General features: G+C 37.8%; 1 protein-coding gene across 2 annotated transcripts in view; it reads left to right on the top strand.

The window, feature by feature from the left end:
- The first annotated feature begins 7,099 nt into the window (after nt 1-7,099).
- NCKAP5 (NCK associated protein 5) overlaps nt 7,100-24,866 on the top strand; it is a 1,523,932-nt gene continuing 1,506,165 nt past the window's right edge. For both annotated transcript variants that reach the window (XM_044074934.1, XM_044074933.1), the window contains exon 1: nt 7,100-7,435. The gene's annotated coding sequence lies outside the window, so the exon portion shown is untranslated. The remainder of the gene's footprint in view (nt 7,436-24,866) is intronic.

Below are 24,866 nucleotides of genomic sequence, written 5' to 3'. Positions count from 1 at the left end.
AGCAGCTGTTACTTGTTTAGCAGAAGTCTATTTGGAAAGACAAGTAACTGCTTGCTCTGTTTTAGGATACAGAAAGCACTTGTGTGTCTGGAATACCTTGTATTACTTGTCAGACTTCTTGTGATCAGGAGACTGACCATCAGAATAAGCTAGAAGCAGTGAGAAACACATTCTCTTAGGCAGGCAAGATAGAAGGGATAACTGTGACTTAAGGCATCTCTAACTGTAACAAATCATAATACATGTTTTTGTGCCACAGGAAATTCATTATTATTCTACTGAAAGACTTTTTTTTTCATTTTAGAGAAAGTGTTAGTATAAGAAATCTCTGTGACAGGAAAATCTGACAGCATACTCTCCTCATAATCAGATTGCTCAAATTGAGAAGAAATTCTTGAAGTACAACTATGTTCCTGCAATGTCTGCTCTTCTGTTGAAAATTCCCTTTCAGAGAGAAAAGAAACACTTTTCTTTTTCCATTCCTTCTCTGAAGAAGCTGAGGGTAAAGAAAAAGCATTAATACATTCTCTGGTAAATCCTAATAAATATCCCATGTCAATAGAAATGGAAACTGAAGTGTGACCATTTTTCTAAGACTGACATAGAAGGCACACTGGTGTCAGCTTCTACCACCCTTTTGAGCCATGTGAAGGTACTTCGCCTGCCCCTTCCTATGACAAAAGTGACTCTCACTTGCCTTTGTACCGCACCTGTACTCTTCACTTATCAGACCAATGATTGAGTACAACGCCCCATTCGGAATGTACCTTACCCGACACCTGCAGCAGTTGGAAAGACCCCAAAAGTTCCTCACCAAAAGGATAAAGGGGCTCAAACATATGTCATACGATGCCCGACTGAAGAAACTCCAGCTCTATTCAGTCGCATACCGTCTGCTCAGAGGTGATCTGTGCCTGACATACAAGGCCATGTCCAACCCGGAATTAATGGACATGCTCCACCTCAAAAAATCCAAATCCACCAGAGCCACGAGAGCAAGAGACTTAAACCTCAACACGGATATAAATAGGATGTGCTGGAGGGACAGATTCATCACCCAGAGACTCCCTACACTATGGAACAGAATCCCAGTCCATGTGAGGCAGAGCCCCTCACTGACTCTGTTCAAGAGAAATCTTGACGAGTGGATGGGAGATCGTAGGTTTACCCCGGGAATCATCTCTGTATCACTGCTGGACAGAGGCACAGCAAACTAATGGGTATAGAATTCTCATCCTAAGGGGTGGTGAAAGCCACACACACTCTGGCTAGGCTTATAAATGCCCTAGGGCAGATAGCCTAGTATGAACCTATGAACCTATTCCTACAGCCACAGAGAATGAGGTTATCCTCCCATCTTTTGTGACTGAAAAAACAACACTAACAGAAGTGGGGGAAATTTGGTAGTCTGAGGAGAAGTAAGAGACTATAGCAGTCACCCATCAGCTTCTGAGGCAGAATAAGAGCTGCACTGACACCCAAAGACTCCTTTACAACTTTCTTCTTATTGCATGCAGCAGAAGGTACTACTGTAGAGGCCACATGCTGCTCCACAGGTAAACAGAAGAAGAAACATCGAAAGTAGGGAATGGAGTATGGATGAGTCAGTAAAACATAAGGTAGAAAACAAGTGTTTCTGAGGTAAGTAAATCCACTGCCAGTCCTCAATAAGCACAATAGCCTGCCCAATAAACACAAAATTTACAGTCGAGGTAGTATTCCAAAGCAACAAGCCTTTATTCATCACAGGCTTGAGAACACTATCTGGGTTTCATGATTTTTGGAAATTATTGTGACAGTTCATCAACAAAGTTTTAAGATTACTAGTTTTTCTATTTTTTCCTCAACACTAGTGTTGATGAGGAGACAGCTTTCTGTGGTTGTTCATTTTTTTATACTTTAATGAAAAGTAAAACTGTTTCCCACAGACAGTCCACATAATCATGTCCATAAACTGCTAAAAATGTAATCATCATCCCAAAATATTGTTTCCTAGCTAAAAGGTATAGTTTGAGCAGAAAAAAAAAAATACTGGTTTACCTCATAAAAAAAGAAAGTGGATGGCTTACCCAATGGGGACTTATCTGCCCAGCTCTTAAAGATAGATAGCTAACCAACTGTTCCAGGGGACCAGCCAAAGCAGTGATCTCTTTGGTAGTAAACAGCTGTAAAACTGTGCACTCTTAACTGTTCTTTTATGGAGATTGGATTGAGCTCCTGGTAGCTGAGACATGTACAGTACCCCTAGTATTAAAAAGCTAGCTGGTTCCAGTGGGGTTTGGGCCCATATAGATTAGACTACTGCAACAGCGATCTATATTTGATGATCATATGGACATCACTGAATTTCACAGTAAAGATGTCAAATATATTACACACCATCAAGACAGAACAATTCAAAAGAAACACTGACTTCATGAGTGTTTTTGTTCTGTTTATAGCAGGGCTTCATTAGTCTAAGAAGAAAACTGCTCACATAATAAAGAAAATAATTGTCTTATATTCCAACAAATAGAAATGCACTGATATCACAACAGTAGTCTGCATTTCATAGCCCTGTAATATGAATAAGAAATGTTAATGAATTGTGAATACACATTACACATAGTGATAAACTAAACAATGAACACACTCATACCTCTCAACCTCTTAGAGCAAGAAATCTGGACAAAGCCATATATAGAAGTGGGACAAAGGCCCTATAATAGGGACAATTTTTAAATATTGCTCTTACAAACTTAGAAAGTTGATAGAATAACAGGTTTTGCATTAGTATGAATTTTTCTGAAGGGTATGAAGTCTGAAACTCAAATGTTTGCCATTATTTTCTAACTTCAATCTTTAATGTTTTGCCAGTAATTTGCCAGAAAACCATAATTTTATGAAAAACGGACCAAAAATATGAGGCAAAAATCTGGAAAGTCTGTGAAAATCTATTAGTACAGTTCAGGGTTGGATTTGCTTTTTCTTCATTTTTTCACTGAGTGACTCAGAACAAGTCACTTAATCAGGCAGTGTTCAGGCAAAATTAAGCTAGGATCCACAAAGGTCTCCTGATCAAATAACTATGAAGCCATAATAACTTGGATCCACAATTGGCCATACCCTCCAGCGTGTCACAGTCACAGACAACAAAGCCACTCCTGGCAAAACAAAATTCTCTCATATCTGAAACTCATAAAAATGAATAAACAGTTTGTAAATACCCACAGACTGGTGCTCGCTCACTTTGCATGGTCTTGGTTGTGACTGGTAGACTTTAGGGAAGCACAGAATGATAGAACAACCTAACAGAATGCAGGCTACAAGTTCACAAGTAATATATAGTGCAATCTGCAAAAGGCAAAACAGCATCTGCATAATGTGTAATTGATGATTTTGTGTGTATTTATTACCTTGTATTTTTATTTTATGATATTTGCCTCTTTTTTTTCTTAGTGCAGTCATCTTGCATTTGCTTGCATAGTATTGATAAGGACTGACAAGCGGTTAGGAAAGTTACGTTAGTATCTTTCCTTAATGGCTAGCATAAGTTACTCATTCAGAGGGTGGAGAGTATTCCTGTAATGCCTGCTCACCTAGGCTAACTATTAATGAAACGTTTTTGACTTTGCTGAGTATTTTTTGGAGATTTAAAGCAATTTTTTAGTATTTATTCCTGTTTTGCGGTAATCTACACATCTTTGCATTACTCCGCTATCTTGGTGTTAAGAATTCTATAGTATTTGATAATTGTAGTCCTAATTCATACAATGGGTCTGTATGTTTTACTGTAAGATGCATTTCCAAAGAATTGTGAGTAATTATAGGTCTTTGTATTTGAAATGGACTTTTATGACTTTACCTTCCTATATGCAGACAGTTTTGGAATGAAGGATGTCATATGCGTTACTCCTGATATTTCACAAGTTCTCAGATGCATTCCACTCCAATTTGTATTGGACCACTGCTTCACTGCCCTTCTTGTGTGTTCATTTATTGGGTGAGGGATTACTGCCAGTGGGAGAGTTGCCTTTATGATTCACAGGTCTTATTATGGGAAGTGTGTATGCATTTGACTTGAGTCTGCTATGATCTGTACCCCATTAGTGATGGATGCACATTTTCTTCTGTGGTAGATGCCATACTGGCCATTGCTGTAGTTGCACAGTAGCGTGTCTTTATATCATTTTCTGCTTTGTGTAGAACATGCCCTGACAGTTGTTTCTCACATTTTCTCTTCTCTATTGTGACATATGAAAGAACTTGTAGATACACAGGTAACATATAGACACTGAAAGCTTATTCATTCTGGTGACACTTCATTATTTCATGCAGTTTATAATGTAAGGGCTGAGTCACAATGACAGAAGCAGTGCATCTTTAAAGTAGAAGGTAGGATAGTGCTGTTGGAACTCCTGTAAATGTATGGTACCTATGGGAATGCCAAATGTAAAGCAGCCTGGGGACAGGATATAGTTGCCTGTAAATGCCAGGTACATTCATGGAGTACATGAACAATGAGCTTGCAGACAGATAGAGGAAGCCATTCTGTTTGACTTACAGCGCCAGATGAGGTTTTTTCACTGTCTTCCATGACTGGTATTGCTATCATTATCCAGCATGGGGGCAGGGCAGGGAGGTCCACATCCCAGATAATTATGCAGTGACACTGAAGGCTGCTTGGTCCATATACTGGCATAATGCATGGGCTAAACATACACCTGCACTTTCTACAAGCATAGAGACATGCGCAGTTGTGTTTCTTACAACTCAATCAAAACCAAACATGAGACAATTGCTGCTCATGTAATTTGTCAGGTGTACTAGCACATTATTTGCCAGAGAACTGTGTACCATCTGCCTTTGTGCCACATTACCCCAGCCTGCACAGAATTAGACACAGCATAGGTAAAGAAAGAAATATGCCCCTGTACCATCTTAGTATTACCTGCTGGAGACAATCATACATTCAGCCTATTTCCTGATTTTCAGATAGGACTTGTTTGCTTCTCAGCATCTTAAATACTACCTTTCCCAGACCTATTCCAGGGGTGAATGATGTGCAGAATATCATTATTGCAGTTGGTATATTTCTGTAAAGTGACATGTACATTGGCAGACATACTCTACATACTTCTCTCTGCTTTCCAGCACTTACATATTGCTGATGTATGTATAGAATGTGTTCTCGCATAGGTATGTCTAGATCTGATTAGTTTGCTGTAACTGTGTCTGATCTGTGCATTATGGTGCAGCTATTGTGAGACAGAGTCTAGCTCAGTAGGTCTATCAAGTTGTAAGTATCCTCCACTGTCTACACTGTGCTGCAGATGGTGATTTGGTGACATACATTAGTAGCACTGGGTATCAGCTTAATGTGGAACTGGATAATATGTTTTCCAGATGTGGTCAGTAGTGAATCTATACCATTATATACCTGAGACAATTAGTATGCATCTGTTGAGTTCTATGTTCTAGACAGTGATAGATATAAGCCTCGTCCTGAGGCTGCTCATGCTGGCAATGATATTGTAGAGTCTAGGTGCTATTTTATAGCACAAATAACTACTGCTATTTTACTCACAGAATAATTGCATGCTGCAACTTAACCATCATAAGTGCATGATTCATGGATTGCATGGTATTGAAAGTGGTCTTCAGATATTTTACTTAAAGTCAGGCAGGCGTGGGCAATTACTAATAACCACAACAGACATCAAGACAAGCAGCATCAGGTGCCTGACACTGTTGACTGGATTGCACCTGCACCTTAGAATGGTGGCAGATCATTTTTCAGAGATGCCCAGGGTCATCAGGGGATTTTTGGTTTTATGCACTGAGTGTCCCCACTGCAAATAAATATAGTTGCTGAAGGGGTCAGAAAGCAATGGATATTAGCACGAATGTGTGACCTACTTTGGTGAGCGATGTAACCCCTCCAAAGGCTCTATGCCCATGCACAGTGGGTGCTTCTGTGTGATCTTTAGTTTCCTTTACAAATCTAGCATATAGTGGGAATTCTAGGCATATGCATTCCACCCTGTATAGACATTGTCCCATCTATATGCTTTCTTCTCTTGACAGCTCATCAAGTGCCATGGCTAGTAATTGTATCCAGGACATGAAGGTCATAGTCAGGGCTTTTTTCTACTGTGCCAATGAGCTGGCATAATCCCATATGTTTTTGCTATAATGCAATGTACAGGACAGGCTATTAGTTCACGCCCTGAAATATTGAATCACATGCCCATCTTGAATTATTTGTTATACTTTTATAGTTTAAATTATAGTTATATATGACCACTATGGTGGATTGTTTTGGTATATTGCACTAAGCCGCATATGGTTCTGTTACATATTAGAACTCTTTGCCCAATAGTTCTTGAAAAGTGCAGACTTGTACATGTACATTGGCATCATTAGCAAATCACATAGTGGCATTTGTTTATGTGCATGTCCTTGATTCATTTAATGCTGCATTCTAAATGGAATATTACATGTGTACTCCCAAATTAAGCTGTCTTCAGGCTTACACTTACTTGTAGCTGCTTCCTGATTTTTATTCCAAGCACTACAAACCAGAATTGCCCATTATTCTTAAAACTGAAAATGATAAATGTAAGGTTATAAATTAATCTAGAAATTACAGCTTGCAGGACAGTTTTGGATATTAAAGTGTCTAGATATATTTTTTGTACAAATAATGACTGCTACTTTACTCATAGAATAACTTCATGCTTCAACTTTTCAGTTTAAAAGTACACTGGAGATGCATGCTCACCTCTGTTTAGTTTTGCTATTTCAAATTGCTAATCTGATTAGGGTAATTGTTCTTCGAGTCTATTAACAGCAAATGTTTACAGAAGACTCCAGCATTTTTTTCAATCTCAGATTTGAAGAGGAGCCCTTTCAAAATCCCCCTCCCAATAGGCTTCCCTTTCACCGTCACCCACTGCAGAGCAGACAATAGAAACATACCCTCCCCCCTTGCTAGCTTCCCTAGCCCTGCTGCAGGCATAGATTTGTCAGAGGCATTCAGATGAGACTGATTATGATTGTAGCAGATGGGCTGGATTTGACAGAGGATCCTAAGCAGTTTCTTAGGGCTGAGAATTAATAGGCCCAGTTGTAGTATCGCATGTGATGCATCAGCACTACACTGTTGATCTGCTGTAAGCTCCTCTCCCCGAGGAAGGTGCCACCTTCAAAGCCAGTGGCCCTCCCCAAACACATGTTAAACGTCTTACAGCCTGAGAAAATCAGTAGAGCACAACAAAGCAATAGGAGAGAGTGTGCCTTCCCCTATTACAGCAAGCAATGCTCCGGGCTGTGCTGTGGATTCAAAGTTTATCAACTGTGGGATCTCTTGCTTTGGTTGCTTGTGACATAATTTAGGATTACCATGCCTGCAGTGTGAAGACATTGCCCTTAAGGATGCTTTCGTACTATCAGGGTAAGTAAACATAGTCCTGTTAAAATAATTAATTCCATGCTCGTTTTCTACCAGTTTGTAAGTTGCTGTTTAGAGTACATAGATATCTCTAGTGTGGCAACTGGTTAACTTAGCTTGCCTACTAAGAATGTGTCGTTGCTTAGCACTTTAAATAAGCACACTTTAAATAACCATATACTGCAGGAAAAGCAAGACTATACATTATGCAGCAGAAAACATACTTTCTTAAAGCCTGCCATACTAGGCACTTGCTCAGTTAAAAAGCAGAATGTGATGCTCTGTGAACAAATTTACCATGTACAGAGCAGGCAAAAGGAAAATATAAGGTGAGACTGCAGTGTTGAGGCAGAAATCAGTAATGACATCTGTTATATTGCAAATAAACTGGATTTATAGAAAATCACAAGCTTCTAAGCAATCTTTTCATTTCACTGTGAACAATTAGGAAGGCACGACTCTGTGTGCCCTGTTGCTATGAGCAACTCCGTGTTCTGAATTGTGTGCTTATGGTACCTAATTCTGATTAGTGGCTTAGAAATGCAATATTTTTTAGAGACACAGTGTATAAATATCGAGGCTTTGTGAGATTTTATTTTCTGAGTTAATCTCTAGAAGTAATATCTACAATCTGCTTTGTGCACATACATTGTTAAAGACTAAAGAGTAGCTACAGTTGACTTCGATTTCTTCATTACGTACATTGATATTAATACATCTGAATAAACTCTTCATATAGTTAGCTGTTCTATGATCATTCTAAAAGGCTTGCTGCTAATAAGGAATATATATATTCTCATGGGAGTAGTTATTCTTACATGAATATGGCAGATGACCACTTATAGAAAAATAAGGCATCTTCCTCATGTTCATTGCCCTCATTTGTGAAAGGATTATTATTATTGCTGGCAGGGAGCCTGAGCACATTGTGTGTAAAACCTATCTGATTCTTGGAGTGCATACATGCATACATTATTGTCGTCTGCGCAGTAGCCAGCATGGTGAAGTGGTTTAGCTTGCAGTATGTTGCCGACTGCTATCCAATAAGGGTTTTCCTTTCTAGTACACGAAAACCTTTTTTTTAAAGGCACATTACCTAATGAACCAAAATAGTTTTGTTTTCATCTTACCAAACAATTTTCCTTTGCTTGCAGTTTGCAGATGTACAGGAGTTGCATTAAACACTACTTAACCCCTCCCTGTTCTGACTTCTGCTAATCTTTCATAACTGACAACAGCCACTGTACATGGTTCATTTCTGCATCTCTCATTTTATCCTGGTCCTTATCACAACAAAACCATGACTGTGATTAACTGTAGAAATCATAAATTCCTCACTCAAAAAACTGCAGTGAAACTGTTATGAATAATTGAATCACAGTAAGTTTCCTCTTCAGTGCTGCCCTGAAAACTTCTATTTTTTTCACAACAGCCTTACAGTTATTTCAAAAACACAGAGAAAGTTAGTCTAAGTAAGTTCTGTTTCTCTGTTGCGTGGAGAGAACACATGCTGCTTTAAGGTCGACAAGTGTGCTGCTATGTGCTTTTAAATGAAGTGCATTTCATTTTTCCAATAATTATGGCTTAACTGATTAGAGAAATTATTAGTGTCTAACACTTATTTTCCTTCATCTGTTCTTATATTGTGAGCTGCTGTATTCTTTTCAGTCTTAGGTATGCATATTGTTATTAAATGGTAACACAATATAAATGGATCTAATGTTTACAGTGCTATTTAATCATGAAACATAAATGTGCAATATGTGTACAAATGCACCCTAGTTTTAACATTCATTTCACTGCTCTGGTTTGCAGCATTTAAATATTGCTGCCTTTTACCTCTTTTTTTTTTTTTTTTGCCATGGCATGTTGAAAATGCTCTGTATAAACATTAACAAGCCGCACTGTCATCTGAGACTTTGTCACACATAATGAAGTTTTTCTGCCATATTAGAAAGTAATACATGTGACATTCCCTGAACTGTTGTGAGCTCAGAAAGTGCGTCTTCTGCTCCCTCAAGCAGTTTTGGCTGGAAATGCACTCCAACAAAAGTACAGTATGTGGTGCTGAAAAGAAAACTGTGTGGAGTCAGTAGAACATGAACAAACTCTGGAAAGAAAAGAGAAATCTGGAAGTTGTTTTAATTTAAAATGTTCTAAGGACTTTTACAACATATATTTACAGCATTTTCCTACTTTTGAACTTTTGCCTTTATCAGATTTCTTGCATTTTAGTATAGAATTTGTTGAAAATAAACTTCCATCATCTGTGGCAGTAACGTTTCTGTGTGTATATGTGTGTGTGTGTGTGTGTGTGTGTGTGTGTGTGTGTGTGTGTGTGTGTGTGTGTGTGTGTGTGTGTGTGTGTGTGTGTGTGTGTGTGTGTGTGTGTGTGTATGCGCGTGTGTGTGTCAGCATGTGGCGCTCTTCTGTGCTCTTCTGTGCTCATGTATGTGTGCCTATTAATACCACATCGAAACTGTAACTTCTATGTGGATGTTAATAAACTTCTTGACACAAAATCACAACAATACACCACAAGGTATATTATGTATGTTTGTGTTGGAGTTAGTGAGGCTTGTGAGTGCATGTAATGCCCATGTCTGCATGCATTTATACTGTGGAAATAATGACATGGGGTCATTTATAAAAACATCAAAAGTACTGTGACATTCATATTTACCTAATTGTTACATGTTAATATTTTTCATATTTTTTCATATTATTTTTTAGAGGTAAGCACATTACATTCATATGCATCATCAATTATTAAGTTCAACTCTAGGCTTTTTGATATTAAAAGGGTATTAGGTCAGTTTAGATTACTTAAAGCTGTCAAATCTGACATGCTGTGTTTAGTCATGGGGAGAACTATTTAATATCTAATATGGACACTTTCAGGGAGTTTAAAATGGAAAGTACTGAGCAGGTAATTAATATCTTTACCGAAAGTGTAATGAAAACATTATGCAAAGGCAAGAAGAAATTATTTCTACATAGTTACCTTGTCACTTTTTACCCTTCACTGCTTTGCATTGATTACTGTGGCTATCTAAGAACAAATCAAGTAATTAGAGTAACAGAATCTCCACGGTCTAGCTTATTGGTGATGCCCAGGGGTCTGGGAATAGATATATCACACTGGTGGTCTCATGAGGTATGACTTGCTTCACTGCTGAGTAAAAGAATGAATTCCCTTGTGAACTGTATACCATTTAGGATTAATATGCCTATGAGAATCAAACTAGCATAAAAATCAAACTACTGATGAAGACACGGGTTCCCAAGAGTTAGAAGGTTATGGAAATTGTTTTGCACATGTTTTCCTGGTAGAGAATACCTACCAACAAATGTTTAGATGTCTTACTCTTTATTCACAGCATTTATTTAAAGTACTTTTAAGCTCCCATCCCCATTAGTTCCCACACTTGCATGGGCTTTAAATTATGTTGTTATTACTACTTGTTTTTCTCATGGTATGTAAATATAATTAAACATTGCAGGGGAAAAATAATACAGCCTAATGGTTTGACTGCTCAGCTTTTCATCTAAAGACCTATGTGTGAATTATTTCAATTCTCAATCACATTCTGTGTTACACAAATAAGTCCATTTACCATCTGAAAATTAGTGAATTCATCCAATGTAACTACATGTTTTGTATAATAATAATAATAAAAAATAAAGGAATGCCCCTTTCAGTTTTCTTATGTATAGTTACTAACAACGTGAGATGTTTGAAAAAATATTGCTTTCCTGAAAACATAACTTGCTGCAAAATTTGTACAGAAAAGCAATGTACTTGGGCTATAAACATAACAAAGCAAAACAAAACAAAACAAAAAGATCATGCCCACCACAATTAAATAACATAACCTTACACAATTAAAGGTGTAACGTAAGTCAAGTTTATTGTTACAAAGGCAACATACTGCCTGGAAGCTGACAGTGGCATTGGTGGTGACCCATTCTCCCTAGAAAAAGTCAGAGAATGTGGAAGTAACTTCAGGGTTGAAATTCTGAACATTACAGTAAACAAGCCTCATTCCATGTACAGGAGTGGAAGGCAGACAGAGGATGTGTTCCCTATTCAAAATGCTCCATGTACAGGAGTGGAAGGCAGACAGAGGATGTGTTCCCTATTCAAATGCTGAGTGCCAACAAACCAAAAATAAAAAAAAAAGAAAACACAGAGGAAGACAGAATCTTGAAAATCGCTCCCCATGCACCCCCTGACCTTGTATATACCAGCTCCAAGATCACTGTACCTTGGAGAAAATGGAATATTCTAAGAAATGACATTTTGGACTTAGTATATGGAAGGCCATCCAGTCTTTGTATTTTGGGACTTGCTGTAGCGTGTTCCATTTCAAATAGTTACCCTGCGGATGAACTCAAGCTATGACCATTTTGAGTTAAAATCAGTTAAATTCCAGAGAAAAGCAAGTTGATTAACAGAATACAGGAACTGGTGTATTTTCTAAATTTCACATGCACAAATGGGCACCTCAACATTTGTTGGCATCATTGTGTGTCCTTGTCTGTGTACCATTCAAAGTATAATAAAGCCTGGACCATCTGATTACAAGCTTCAGTCCCTACATAGAGATATCTGGCATCTGTTTCTGGGATTTAATATTCTAAGCAAGAGTTATATTTGCTAAAATACTACAAAGAGCCATTGGAAGGAATCATAGGTGGAGCAGCAAAAATAAAGAGACAAAATGTATTTTTTTATGGTTATGAGATTAAGTAAAGCAAATATAAATGGAAACAAAAGAGTGTTTGAGAGTATACACATACTGCTAAGCACATTGAAAGTGTAGTAAAAGTCAAAGTAAACTTTATTGTCATTTAGAACTACACACATGTAGCCTAAACGAAATTTCATGCATCAGCTCAGTTCTTGCGATTACAAAGGAAAGTGAAACAACACATACATGCAGAGGAATAAACATAACTAACTAATACAATACTACTGTCAATACACGCAAGAAAAAGCAGAGATATTTACCAACACTCGTATACGAAAAGAATACCCTCCCCTGAGTTAAATTAACTACCCTATTTAAAGTAATACAAAACACACTGCAGATTAAAATGTCTAAGTTATTTGTCTAATATTGCACTTGAGTGAATTAAATAATACTGACTATGGATATAATAAATAAATATTGCACTTACTTGGAATATATGTAAGTATATGTTGCACAAATAAATAAAAATTGACTTATTATGTGTCCAGACCACTGGGGCTAGTGCCCGAGTTCAGAAGTCTAATCACTGTAGGGTAGAAACTGTTACTGAATCTTGTAGTCCTGCAGTGGATGCTGCAATATCTCCTGCCTGATGTCAGATGCTTAAACTGACCATGTGCAGGATGTGTGATCTGTATTATTTTGGTGGCCTTTAGGAAGCTTCTTGCAGAATAAAGATGTTGCATCGATGGAAGACTGGAACCTGTTATCTTCTTTGCAACCCTCACCACTCTTTGCAGCACCTACCTTTCTGTAACTGTGCAGCTTCCAAACCACACAGGTGATGATGATCTCTATTGCACATCTATAGAAGATGGACAGAATATGAGGAGGAAGCTTAGCATTTTTCAACCTTCTTAAAAAGTGGAGGCGTTGGTGCGGTTTCTTGATCAGAAGAATCAAAGTAATAAAGGGGAGACAGGAGAATTGAAACCAAGGAATGTCACTAGTCTTGAACAGATATTTTGTTTTCATTTGCACATAAAGTGACAGTAAGTTCCATTAAAGGAAATCATATTAACAGAGGATGATCATATGCATATAGTCATTTCTTGGTCCCAAGCATCCTAGATGAGGTAGCAAGATTTTAAGTGGACAAGTTAAAGTAAGTAGATAATATAATGGAAAAAATAATGTTAGGAGGTAATGTAAGTCCACTGATAGTAAAGAGCTTAGGGCTAATTTGGTGGCCCCACTGCAAGAATATTTTAAGACAAAAAAAATATGAGTGATTCATAAAGACTTCATGGATGACATGAGTTTTAATATAATGAGGTGGGAAAATTCTTAACCTATTGAAACAATATGCAAGAGCATGTAGGGTGTCTCCATGTAAGAGTTTAACAAGCATTTTGATTTTATTTGATTACAAAACAGGGACGTTTTATGGATATATAGTGGGAATATAGCTGTATATGTTAAAACAATAGGTTACAAAATAATTACATATGGTTGACTTAGGTATGTGTCTGAAACTTTCTTTCAAGTAATCAGTAAATCTGAATGACTCATTTAATTAGTTAAGTGTTACATTGTCAGCCCTAAAGAGATGTGCTTCAGCTTAGTGATTCTTTGCTTCTTAAAATATAGAAAAGTGCACAACATAGCAAAACGACCATCAACAACTTTGCAGTTGCCCTTTATTTTGTCACCTAGTTATCTAGTTTTAGCATTTAACACCATTCAGAACAAAAGCAAGTGATTAAATTGGGTAGCTTGAGAATAAGGCTGTAGGTTCTACTCTCAGAGCATGCACTTGAATTCATTTTACAGTATTGGCACTGTAGTACAGCATCTGAGTGCTGCATTCCTGAGGTGTTGCCCTTTAGATGAGATGTTAAATGTGGTTCCTTCTATCTAAATTGGTGGTAGATCAGATTAACGTAAAAGATCCCATGGAAAGAAATACTTCTCTGCATGCAAAAGGTAGGGAATTTGCCTAGCTTCCTGGCTAAGTTTCTGCTACTCTGTATGAAAGCCACTTTTGTTGTCCATTGAAAGAGGTTATCTGTAGCTGTGCTGACTCAGTCAATAAAAGGTGTTAAAAGTAAAATAAACTACTGAATGGAATTCAGATTCTGATGTTCATTAGTGGACCTGTGTGACCAGGACCATTCAACTCCAATGCCTGTGGAAACGTGAGGCTTAATAAGTCAGAAAGACAGCTGTAAACAGAAGTTTCATGAATAATTATAGGGAGCTACACTATGGTGCAACATAAGTTAATGTGCCTTCCCTACGCTCAATGCGCCATGGTCCCAGCTACCAGAACTTGCAATGATGCCAGACAGGATGTGTAATTTCAGGAACAGCTTGTCGTATAGACATACAGCATATTGTGTTCAATGATAAATTCTTTGTAAGAGTGTAAGTTTAAATCTTTGTTATACCTATGCAGGACAGCCATGAATATCCCCAGTTGGAGATACTACCTCACCATCTTTATGTAGGAGAGTCCTTATTTCAATGGTTTTATCCTGTAAAAAAAAAAAAAAAAAAAAAAAAAATGCTAACATCCTAAGATTTGAAGACAAAATATTTCCAAGATTTCCTCTAACAGTTGCATAAAACATTATTTTGTATCTGAAGCACCTTAATGTTGTATGAAGCAATAGAAACTACTCAAATTCTAGTACAGTGTGCTTTTATTTTGGCAAAAGCATGAAGTGCAGGTTTCTGCTTGGCTTAATATTTTCAGATTCCAAGCTGTTACAGCAGCAGCATATTAATTAAAAGCAGTTCAGATATGCACTTATCCTCAATGCTGTCTCAACTATCTTCTGTACTTGATGTATTTGTAAGTGTCTAGACCTCTGATACTGAAGGTCTAGCAGCTGCTACAGAGAGCTGCTTTCACCCTATAGGGGTCATTTTGGACATGGAAGAACACTGTTTGCATAATCTTTGTCTTTTTGGAAAATTTCTTTGATGACATCTCTGTGGATATCTCTTTATAATCTCTTCTTGGACTGCTCTTTTGCAGGAGGAATAGTGAAAATACCCTTGCATTCAACGCAGCCTCTGAGGGACATATCCATTTTGAACAAATCTCACTGCTTCCCAGTGGTTCCTTCTAGCTCCTTTTATATGGACATTTGTTACAGTCTGACTCTAGTCCCCTCACTTACGGATCGTAGGTGTGTTACTCCCTGATCATAGTAGAGGTTTGATCTAAGCATCATTTCCATCAATTCCCTTTTAATTGAATCATGTTTTCAGTTTGAAGTAATGAAAAAGAGGTAGGTATTCTACTGTTTAAGCCACCTCACATCAATACCTAACTCATACCTCTAGACTTCTTAGCACAAGAAATCTGGACAAAGTCAAAAATAATGGCGGTTGCGGGGCAATGGCCTAAAAAAGGGGAAATATGTTAAATATTGCTCTATTGTTAATTTGTGAAAAGGTGTTGTGTTAGCATGCATTTTTTGAAGGATATGAAGTTTGCAACTCAAATGTCTGTCATTCTTTAGTGATTTCAATCTACAATGATTTGCCAAAAAAACACTAATTTAATGAGGATTAGATGAAAATTGTAAGTCAAAAGTCTAGGCATTCTGCAAAAATCTGAACAGTTGAGAGGTATGCCTGAGATAACAAAAGGATAACAACTTGAAATACTGTTACGTTCTAGCCAAGGCAGACACTGTTCTCTATAATTGAGCATTTCCAGAAGAAATGCTGTTGTCAGGGAGACTGGACAACATCTGGCTCGTTCTTTGGGACAGTACAAGTAGAATAATAAACCACTCATTACTTTCAAGCCATCAGTTTATAATGCTCAGCTCTAAAGGATTGCCTTTGGAGTCATTTTAGCATACTTTAGTCAACCTTCTACAACACGGAAAGTTAATATTATACATGTTGATTGAGTCGATTACTTGCAATCATCAATAACTATCTAGCTATGTATATATAAAATATTAGAGTTACATAATTATTTATAAATGTATCTTGTCTTAGAAAATACATATTTGGCAGATTAGGAAATCCATTAGTTAAAATGAAGCAGTAGGGACCTAGGCATCAGAAAAATTACATAGGGTATATATTAAAAAAAATAAAATATTAATTATTGCGATAAAGTACTTCATATATGTATGTCACCCAGTTTAGGTGAAAAACAAGTGTCTACGCATGGCACTTGTTAAAAGGAGACACAAACAGTATGAAAGACAGAGGCATTATTACTAACAAATGTGCCTACATTTATATTGTTATAGATTCGTAGCTGAAGCATGGTCCTGTGTACGTTGAAGGAATAACACATAGAAGCATCACTATTCAGTTCATTGGTTTATTTAGCAACTTAAAAAAATCATTAGTGAGTAAAAAACTGATATTAAAAAATGGTTGGGCTGAGTAACTGTCGTGCAGCAAGCTAAGGACACTGTGGTACCAACAGAAGCATGCGGTAGGGAAGGCACAGCTACATTTACTGTTCTGCACAAAGACACACTTATCAAGTAGCACCAAAACACTGACATAAATCACTAAATAGTCATTTGCTAGATAGTCATAAGGGCTTGAAGTGCAGTACAGAAAAATTCCTATCAATCATAAACCTTCCTAAGTAAAAGAAATTAACAAGAACATGGTATAGATAGATATATATAGATATTTATATATGTGTGTGTATATATATATATATATATATATATATATATATATATATATATATATATATATATATATATATACATATATATATATATATATATAATATAGATATCTATATATATCTATCTATCTATCTATATATATATATATATATATATATATATATATATATACATCTATATATATGTATATATATATATATAAATATATATATATATATATAGACACACATATATATATATATATATATATATATATATATATATATATACATTTATATCACTCTAAATTGGTTGTAGGTAAGAGTGTATGTGGGAGTGAGTGGTATGAATGAACTACTGCTGCAGGGCTAGCCACCCAGTGGTGTAAAGCTTGGCTTGAGATGATTGTCACTGCTGAAGTTACACCTCGACCCTATGTGCAAATGGGAAAAAAGGCTGAGGATGGATGGATGGATATATAGTCGGGGGGAAAAGTAGTAACTAGACAAACAGATTAAGGGTTCAAGTATTCAAAAAAAGAAGAGACAGCAGCTATGTATTAGCTTAGCTCTGTGCCACAAGTAACTATAAGAGGTTTCCAATGTTGGCTGTACAAATGAACTAATACCTAAAAAACTCGGAACCAGTACAGAAGCTAGCGAGATGCATTCAGAGATTTAAGCTTTAACCTTCAGTACATGTGAGCTGAACAAGACAAATTAATGAAGGACAAAAAAAGCTGCAGCTTGGTTTTGATAACTTTAGAACCTACTAGTTATAAAGGTTGGAATTATTCGCCATTCAAAGGCATCAGTAGTTGACATCAGAGTTAAGTTAGTCACTTAACTACAGAAAAAAAGAAAAAGAACAAAAAAGGGGAAACATATGAACACGAAGCTGGTATCTGGTAATCAAAAACCAAGACAACCATCCTCACCAATTTTTGGGAGAACAAGGATCAAAGCAGAGATTGCCATTTTCTGTTAATCAGTACATTATCCTTTGTTGTGGGGATAGGGCATTTACAATGAGTGGGCTTACAGGGTAGGAGTCATTACTTAACAATAATACATCTGTATTCTCTTCACATGTAAAATATCACTGTAGTATTTAAAGTTATAATGGGCAAGAGTATCTGCAGAAGCTAAATAGGTTTTTCAAGTTCTAGAAGATGATGGCACAAACATCCTATCGGGCTCAAAAGGGGGATGGGCAGAAGCCATCCTAGATTCAACCCAATCAATGGAAACCCCAAGCGTGAAGAGCAGAAGGAAATTACAGAATGCTACAGATAGCATGGTTAAGTAGGACAGCACAACATACCCTGTTATTGTTGCCGACACAGAGGAGGAAACAGGTAACGAAACACCAAGAGGTGAGGAGGTCAGAGGAGGGGGAAATCTTATTAAATCAGACACAAGAAGAGTACTTGCAATAATTTTTAGAATCATTGCAGGATGATAACAGGGGCAAGTTATTTTATTTGGTTTTAGAGAAAGGATTTAGTTTTACAAAGGCCCGTTGGGGAGAGGGATCAGAAGTAAGAGCCCAAGCCTTTTTCACAAATGTGTCAGGCAATCCAGGACACACACACACACACACACCCACACACACACACACACACACACCTGGGAAAGGCTGACACAGGTTTACTAGCTATGCCCCCTTTTGCACAGACTATAAGGTAGCTATTACTGCCACCAGCCAACTCCTTATCAGTTACTTTAAGGTCCTTAACAAAGGCCAATCCCTAGGTGAGACTGTGACAAAAGGAGGTACTGCCAGCACAGCTAGCTGGAATTTTGTAAATAATTATATGTCATTTGTGAATATCAACATGATTCATATGCTTGTGCCACAAATGTATTAGAACTGCATGTCATATAAGATGGTTTGAAAAGACATGTGCTGAAGCAATCTGTTGTATAGTGCTCAGCTTAGAGATGTGTCCACAGTGTACTTTACTGGAAAAGAACATGAAATGTATATAAACTATTGGGGTCTATATTAGAACACTGAACGTTCAAAATTTTGAGTGTTCTAATATCGACCCATTTTCAGCGAACACTGAAAATATCGAAGAAACAGAAAAACAAAATTTTTCCTAGGGAAAGAATTTGTTTATCCATTTCTGTTGCTTCGGTATTTTCAGCGCTGAGATGGAAAGTTATGGGTCGGGTTCAGGTAAGTGTGCGATTGTGTGGACGTGAGGGTTAGGGCAGGTTAAGTGAGTTAGGGTTAGGGCACGGGTGAGGTGACTGTGTGATAGTGACGGACCTTAGGGTTAGGGTTTGGGTTAAGGTAAGTGAATAGTTAGTGGTGTATGTATAGTTTAGTGTAGGGTTAGGTGTAAGAGTTTAAGCGTATGTGTGTGGATTGCTGTTTGTTTGGTGTGCTTGTGTTGTGTGTAGATTAGATGTTCTGAATGTTCGATGTTTTCAATTTTTCAATTTTCGATTCCTAGGGTTCGATATTAGAACACTCAGCATTTTGAATGTTCGGTGTTCTAATATAGACCCAACTATTGTGACTATGTAAATCTATATATTTTAAAAGTCGGAACTGGCACATAGAAGGTTAACTTGCAAAACTTCAGAAAAATAGTTGAAATTAAATTATTTTATAACTGCGCCATAAATGATGGTTTCAGTTGCAACAGGAGACATAATGTCTAGAACTAGAAGTTTTTTGTATTGTCTTTAAATGTGGAAGAATGTGAATAATTTTACAACTTCCATCATTTGCCTTAGATCTAAGAGAAGTACTTGTTTATGTATTTTCAAAGAGAGATGCAAAATGCTACCAGTTGCAGTGGGTTTTTTTCCTGGCATAGTCAGATGACAAGAAGTGATGTCATGCTGCAAGTATCCCAGCAGCAATATTTGTGATATTAATTTAAGAACTCTGTGAGAGAGGTAGGGAATTTTGTAATTTGTCTTTGACCTGACAGCATCACCTGGAAGACCCACTCACCACATCTGTCTTGCCTGGCTCTATAAGTAAGTTAACTAGGGTACAGTAATTTTTCTTAGATACAGACAGGAGTATATAGTGAAGTACAGCTTAGATGTTTTCTTTATTTATTTGAGACTGTCCTGCAATGTTCTTTTAAGTATTTACTTTGATTTTGAACTCTGCTGTAACTCTGATATAATTGTGATTATTTACTGAGTATTTTCTTGTTCTTTTATTATTTATTATTAAATATATTTAAGCCTTTCATCGTGGATGATCTGTGTAGAGAGATATTTAAGTTTTGAGAGTACTTGTATATCTATTTGGTGACACTGTGTGGGCCACTCCTAATAGCCTTGCTCTTGGTCAGACTGCCATTTGGATTAATATTAACATTACACAGTAGGACTGGACACCCTTTGTTAAGGACCTTAAAGTAGCTGATAAGGAGTTGGCTGGTGGCAGTAATAACTACCTTATAGTCTGGGCAAAAGGGGGCATAGCTAGTAAACCTGTGTCAGCCTTTCCCAGGTGAGTGTGTGTGTGTGTGTGTGTGTGTGTGTGTGTGTGTGTGTGTGTGTGTGTGTGTGTGTGTGTGTGTGCATGTGCGTGTGTGTGCGTGTGTGCGTGTGTGTGTGTGTGTGTGTGTGTGTGTGTGTGTGTGTGTGTGTGTGTGTGTGTGTGTGTGTGTGTGTGTGTGTGTGTGTATAAATAAAATCTCAAGGAGTGTGTCTGTCAGCTACTTGGGCAGGGAGACGAAGCACTGGTTGGACAGAGTGGGTGCTGGAAGTTTTGGCTTGGCCACTCAGCTGAGATCTCAACTCTTTAGCTGTGCCAGTGGGGAGTCTTATAGGGGATCTGGAGAAAGAGGGAGAAACCAGCCACAGGCTGACTATCATCTCTGTATGCTCTTAAGGGAAATTGTACTTTACTGTGTGTGTACTTGTCATCCTCCCAATATACGTCCCCCTTTGGTGCTAGTGGTGAGGATTGAGCCCTCGTTTGGTTCTGCCTCTTATTTCTTGTCTCTTAGGAATTAGAGAAGCTTACCACATTATCAGAGAAGTAGCATGATTAGCATTTGACCACAGGTATAGAAAATTAAAAGCAATAAACAAAGACATTAGATGGGATCAAAGACACCCAGAGACATGATTTCACACAATGCTAGAAAGATCCAGTTTGACCCAATTGAGCTCTAATTGAGGAGTGCAAGATATTGAAACATGCTGAGTGTTTAACAGCTGCAGATGTTTTGGGGCTACCTGCCACTTCATTCATTTGTATTTACACAAAAAAAAGCTCATCCAGCATTTAACTGCTGGCAAAAGTTCAGGACAGACCACCTACAGTAGAATTCAGTAGTAACACTTCAACCCCAGGGAAACAAACTCCCTCCTTTCAGGGGTAGAACTCCTTCCAGACTTCAGAGGTTCGTTTTATCATTGAGGTATGTAGCATGATGGCATCTCATCCTCCCATTAAAATGGACACATTAGCATAAGAACTGAAAGCATACCCAGATTGCAAAGCAAGCCTGCATGTTAGTACAATGGTTTGCCTTTGGGTTTACTTTGAAATCCATTCCCCATTCAGTATCATTAGTCATAAACTTAGGGAAGGATGATCTAATAGAAAGTATCATCAACAAAGAAGTACATGCATGGAAAATATTAGGTCCATTTATATCCCTCTTAAGGAACAGTTCATAACATCTCAAATAGGTTTAATCCCTAAGAAAAACACAGGACAATTCCAGCTAATTTGTCTCCTTTTTACACAGCAGGGTCTTCATCATTTATTTTATTGCCAGGGAGGACATAAAGGTAAAATATGCTATGTTAGATAAGGCTGCTGATCTCATTAGATCGTTTATTGAGCCCTTGCTAGGAAAGCTCAGTATTACTGTGCTTTTTTGATTATTACCCATCCAAGAGTAGAACTGGCATAGACTGCTTTTGCCTTTCAGGTAACAGCTGCCTTTTGACACATGCCAATGGGATGTTCTGTGGTACGTGTGTCCTTTGAAATATTTAGCATCACAATGTTGTTGGGAACAAAGGACCTTGAAACAAGTAACCGTATGTTACCTTGATGATTTTTTAATCATGCGTGAAGGTGACCAGAATACTAGGCTGGGAATGGACATCTTCATGGAGCTGTGCAATGAGCTGGGGGGTTCATTAGCAGAAGATAACATAGCAGGTGGCTTTTGATGGATCACATTTCTAAGACTAGAAATTGACATAGCAAGCCAATCTTTTAAGCTCCTTGATGAAAAAAACAAAGGCCTGAAGTTGGTTATAGAAGTCTTTCTGAGTGGGCCAAAGGTTAGAGTCAGTGACATCATGTCACTTTTAGACTCCCTCAACCTTGTCCAGGTCATTAGCCTGAGGAGGCTGGAACAAACACCACTGGATAGGAACTACAAAAAGAATCAAGGAGGATTTGGGGGTGTGGAAGACTTTCTTGGGCCAGTTTAATGGGGTCTCATTATGGCAAAGACACTGGATTTTGTCAGACTCATTACAACCCTTCGCAGATATTGCAGCTGGCAATGGAATGAGTGGCTATTTTGGGGGGAAAATGTCTTTTGGCAAGTTGACCAGCATCATGGCCTGTGGCAGGTAAGAAGGGCATCACATTTTTTGAGCTCTCCCTACGTAGGTAGATGTGCATATTTGTCCAGAGGATTTTAAGAGTAAAGACTCCTGTTTAATTTGGATAATCTGGTGGTTGTTCAAGTTCTCAGCACAGGTCTTCCTGATCTCTCAGAGTACAGTCAGTACCCAGGTGACTACTGTTACTCTGTTTAAAAATCAAGCTGACTGCTTGTGCTAACTAAGCACATACTTGGGAGCAAGAACAACATAGCTGACAGCGTATCTCATATCCAGCTTTGCAGGTTTTGAACTTTGATGCCAAAGGCTCAGCACCTGCCTACACCAATTCTACCACAAATATGGCTCCCTGGAGACAGTGATGTTCAGTGTATTAGGCAGATCATGGGCTCAGAACGCAATCAGAACTTATGTTTTGACTTTGGAAAAATCAAAAAATTTTATTTGAGCCATCCTACTGCGGTCTCTGGACTTTGTCATACATTTTATATTACATAGATACTCTTTGTGAAATTCCTCAGCTTCTCTTCATATCCAATTGATGGTACTAGAGTGTTAGCTTACAGTTTAGGGCTGCCAATTTTTCCAAAACACTGGGTCATCAACAGGTTAGTCAAAGCTTGAAACTACACAAATTCTTGTGACAGAGACTCCAGGAAATCATTAAGGACTCAGTTATTACCATTTCTAATCAAAGGGTTTAGAGAATTTGATTTCCATATGATGGTAATTTGGACACTGTTCACATTGATGTACGCTATGGGCTTTAGTGTTAATGAGTTGTTGTAGTCCTTTTGTTGGTCAGATGTAGTGGTAACAAACAGGCATATTTAAATTTTGCTAAAGAAATCTAAAACACATCAAATGTGTCCTGGTCAGCTGAATATTTTTCAGAAAGAAAACATGCTGGCCTTGGGCCAGGTAAATTGGACTATCCAGAAAATATCAGGAGAGGTGCAGGATCATTAACTTGTATTGTAGTACCCTACAGGCTAGCCCTGTCACCTGCAGGTGTTAATAGTGTAATCAGAAAAGCCCTATTCAGGCAAGACGTTGTGCCAGAAATGTACTTCCCATTCCTTCAGAATAGGGAGAGCATAAGATCTGGCCAGGGGAAGGGCATTCAATTGAGTTATTAAAGCACACAGGTACATGGAAATCAAATACTTATTTAAGGTATATAAGATAACAAAATACTGTATATTCCTTTCAGATCCCCAATTGCTTCTGGGCATTGGTCAGTCTTTCATCCACGGAGCAGCCCTTAGAGCTCCCATAGCAATTAATGAGATGAACCTTGTCCTTGATCCCTCATTTTATCAGGAAAATGGTTAAGCATTCCAGGATTATCTTGGCTACAGCTGTTGACATCAATGGTGAAGTGGTACAACTTGAATAGAGCCACCCAAAGCATTAATCATTCACTCAGAAGGTGATGATCTAGTTTATATCCCCAAGTGCATCCTGCTAAGTAGAAGTTTGGCTGATTTAAATATCCTGCAACAGAAAATTCCTGACTTGATAATAGTATGGTTTCGGTGATACCAAGACCATCATGGGTTGGAACTCAGAAATCAGCAGTGATTGAAATCACTCAGAGATTTGTAAATCATAGAATAATGACAGGTTCAAAGAACATGGGTTTCTTTGTGACTGAAAACCCTTATCTTAAAGAGCTTGACCCAGATTTTTTTACAGTTTAGATGGAATCTACTTAAATGAAACAAAAGTGGTATTTATTCAATTTACAATTAGCACTACTACTACTTAAGCTTCTTCTGTTACTATCCAGAAAGTATTTCAAAGTTAGAGTCAGAAGAGTGCAGAACAACATGTAAATGTGTCTATATTATGTTGCTTAAATGGCAAAACAGTGAATGCCATTTAAGCAACATATAAGCAGTGACATACCACTAACGGGGAAAAAACATGTCATCATTTTTTTTCCTAGGGAAAAAAATCAGTAGACCAACCAGACGCGACACACCATCTAAATCATTACAAAGTGGGGGGCTTTTCCTCCACCCCCTCTGATGTGCCCCCCCCCCCAACTAAATATACCAACTTCAAGATCACACTACAGTGGGGTAAAGGGAAATGTCACGGTGACTGCCAAGCGATTTTTTTTTCCCTAGGAAAAAAATCGGTGACCTGGCCATTCGCGTTAGTGGTATTTCACTGTTTATGCGTGGCTGAAATGGCATTCACTGTTTTGCCATTTCAGCAACATAATATATACCCCATGTAAGCATGTTGGTGGGCTAGGGGCTCTGCAGCCACCCCACCCTCTTCTCCTCTGTCATCCACCCTTTCCTTTTCCAAATCTTAGATACTTGTTTTATTAATAAAAGGGAAAATAAATTCTGGGTAAGTCAGGAGTCATATTGGAGCCAATGAGGCACTGTACACACCCATGGATAGGGAAAGATTTGGCTGGAACAAGTGGTGGGGGTATGCCAACCAACATGAATTGATATGCAGTAATGTTTGTATTAAAATG

This window comes from Protopterus annectens, chromosome 6.part0, assembly GCF_019279795.1.
Source record: "Protopterus annectens isolate FY-2018-M chromosome 6.part0, PAN1.0, whole genome shotgun sequence".
In the NCBI taxonomy this organism is placed as follows: domain Eukaryota; kingdom Metazoa; phylum Chordata; order Ceratodontiformes; family Protopteridae; genus Protopterus; species Protopterus annectens.
This window is presented reverse-complemented; position numbering and strand designations above follow the sequence as displayed.